Here is a 2,500-nt window from a genome sequence, read left to right on the forward strand (position 1 = left end):
CCAGAGAAAGAACATGAAGACCGAGGCAACCAACAAAAAATAATTTTTTTTTTCTCTTTCCCGGAATTTTTTTTTTTTTTTTTTCGAAATAGCCGAGAAAGAATATGAAGACCGAGGCATCCAACAAAAAAATTTTTTTTTTTTTTTTTCCTAATCTACCCAAGCAAAACAAATAGAAGACCGAGGCATCCAAAAAATTTTTTTTTTTTTTTTTTTTTTTTCGAAAATTTTTTTTTCACAAAAACTTTTTTTTTTTTTTTTTCCCCAAAAAATTTTTTTTTTCGTTCCAAGCTAACCAAGACATCTACTATTCACTAGTAGAGCAATCGAGACTGCAAAGCAAGCAATGGCCTTACTTGCAGCTCTTGGTGCTGAGAACTCCCCCCCCCCTATAGTAGTCTTAAGTAAAACCACAGCTCTGACAGGAGTAGATATTGCATGCGAGCGAGGAGTCGTAATGGGCAAAATTGACTCGGGGGACCTCCAAATCGAATTCCGTTTCGAGCAAAACACTTCTTAGGCTTCAAGGAAGCTCCCATAAAATTTCCAAACCCAAACTCCAAACTTCATTTTTTAGCCTACAATGCCCACGTGCACGCCGGTGTGCACGCAGGGGTGCTTGAGCATGCGGGAGAGGAGCCATAATGGGCAACATTGACTCGGGGGACCTCCAAATCGAAATCCGTCTCGAGCAAAACACTTCTTAAGCTTCTAGGAAGCTCCCATAAAACTTCCAAACCCAAACTCCAAACTTTATTTTTTAGCATACAATGCCCACGTGCACGCCGGGGTGCTTGAGCGTGCGGGCGAGGAGCCATAATGGGCAACATTGACTCGGGGGACCTCCAAATCGAAATCCGTCTCGAGCAAAACACTTCTTAAGCTTCTAGGAAGCTCCCATAAAACTTCCAAACCCAAACTCCAAACTTTATTTTTTAGCATACAATGCCCACGTGCACGCAGGGGTGCTTGAGCATGCGGGAGAGGAGCCATAATGGGCAACATTGACTCGGGGGACCTCCAAATCGAAATCCGTCTCGAGCAAAACACTTCTTAAGCTTCTAGGAAGCTCCCATAAAACTTCCAAACCCAAACTCCAAACTTTATTTTTTAGCATACAATGCCCACGTGCACGCCGGGGTGCTTGAGCGTGCGGGCGAGGAGCCGTAATGGGCAAAATTAACACGGGGGACCTTCAAATCGAAATCCGTCTCGAGCAAAGCACTTCTTAGGCTTCTAGGAAGCTCCCATCAAATTTACAAACCCAAACTCCAAACTTCATTTTTTAGCACACAATGCCCACGTGCACGCGGGGGTGCTTAAGCGTGCGGGCGAGGAGTCATAATGGGCAAAATTAACTCGGGGGACCTCCAAATCGAAATCCGTCTCGAGCAAAGCACTTCTTAGGCTTCTAGGAAGCTCCCATAAAATTTCCAAACCCAAACTCCAAACTTCATTTTTTAGCATACAATGCCCCCGTGCACGCGGGGGTGCTTGAGCGTGCGGGGGAGGAGTCATAATGGGCAAAACTAACTCGGGGGACCTCCAAATCGAAATCCGTCTCGAGCAAAACACTTCTTAGGCTTCTAGGAAGCTCCCATAAAATTTCCGAACCCAAACTCCAAACTTCATTTTTTAGCATACGATGCCCACGTGCACGCCGGGGTGCTTGAGCGTGCGGGCGAGGAGTCATAATGGGCAAAAACTAACTCGTGGGATCTCCAAATCAAAATCCGTCTCGAGCAAAGCATTTCTTAGGCTTCTAGGAAGCTCCCATAAAATTTCCGAACCCAAACTCCAAACTTCATTTTTTAGCATACGATGCCCACGTGCACGCCGGGGTGCACGAGCGTGCGGGCGAGGAGTCGTAATGGGCAAAATTAACTCGGGGGACCTCCAAATCGAAATCCGTCTCGAGCAAAGCATTTCTTAGGCTTCTAGGAAGTTCCCGTAAAATTTTCAAACCCAAACTCCAAACTTCATTTTTTAGCATACGATGCCCACGTGCGCGCCGGTGTGCACGTCGGGGTGCTTGAGCGTGCGCGCGAGGAGCCGTAATTGGCAAAATTAACACGGCGGAAATCTAAATCGAAATCCGTCTCGAGCAAAGCACTTCTTAGTCTTCTAGGAAGCTCCCATAAAATTTTCAAACCCAAACTCCAAACTTCATTTTTTAGCATACGATGCCCACGTGCACGCCGGTGTGCACGAGCATGCGGGCGAGGAGTCGTAATGGGCAAAATTAACTCGGGGGACCTCCAAATCGAAATCCGTCTCGAGCAAAGCATTTCTTAGGCTTCTAGGAAGTTCCCGTAAAATTTTCAAACCCAAACTCCAAACTTCATTTTTTAGCATACGATGCCCACGTGCGCGCCGGTGTGCACGTCGGGGTGCTTGAGCGTGCGCGCGAGGAGCCGTAATTGGCAAAATTAACACGGCGGAAATCTAAATCGAAATCCGTCTCGAGCAAAGCATTTCTTAGGCTTCTAGGAAGCTCCCA

Source organism: Cornus florida, unplaced genomic scaffold, assembly GCF_030987335.1.
Source record: "Cornus florida cultivar Cherokee Brave unplaced genomic scaffold, ASM3098733v1 CherokeeBrave_3.0.0_Hap2_scaffold_53, whole genome shotgun sequence".
NCBI classification, from domain to species: domain Eukaryota; kingdom Viridiplantae; phylum Streptophyta; class Magnoliopsida; order Cornales; family Cornaceae; genus Cornus; species Cornus florida.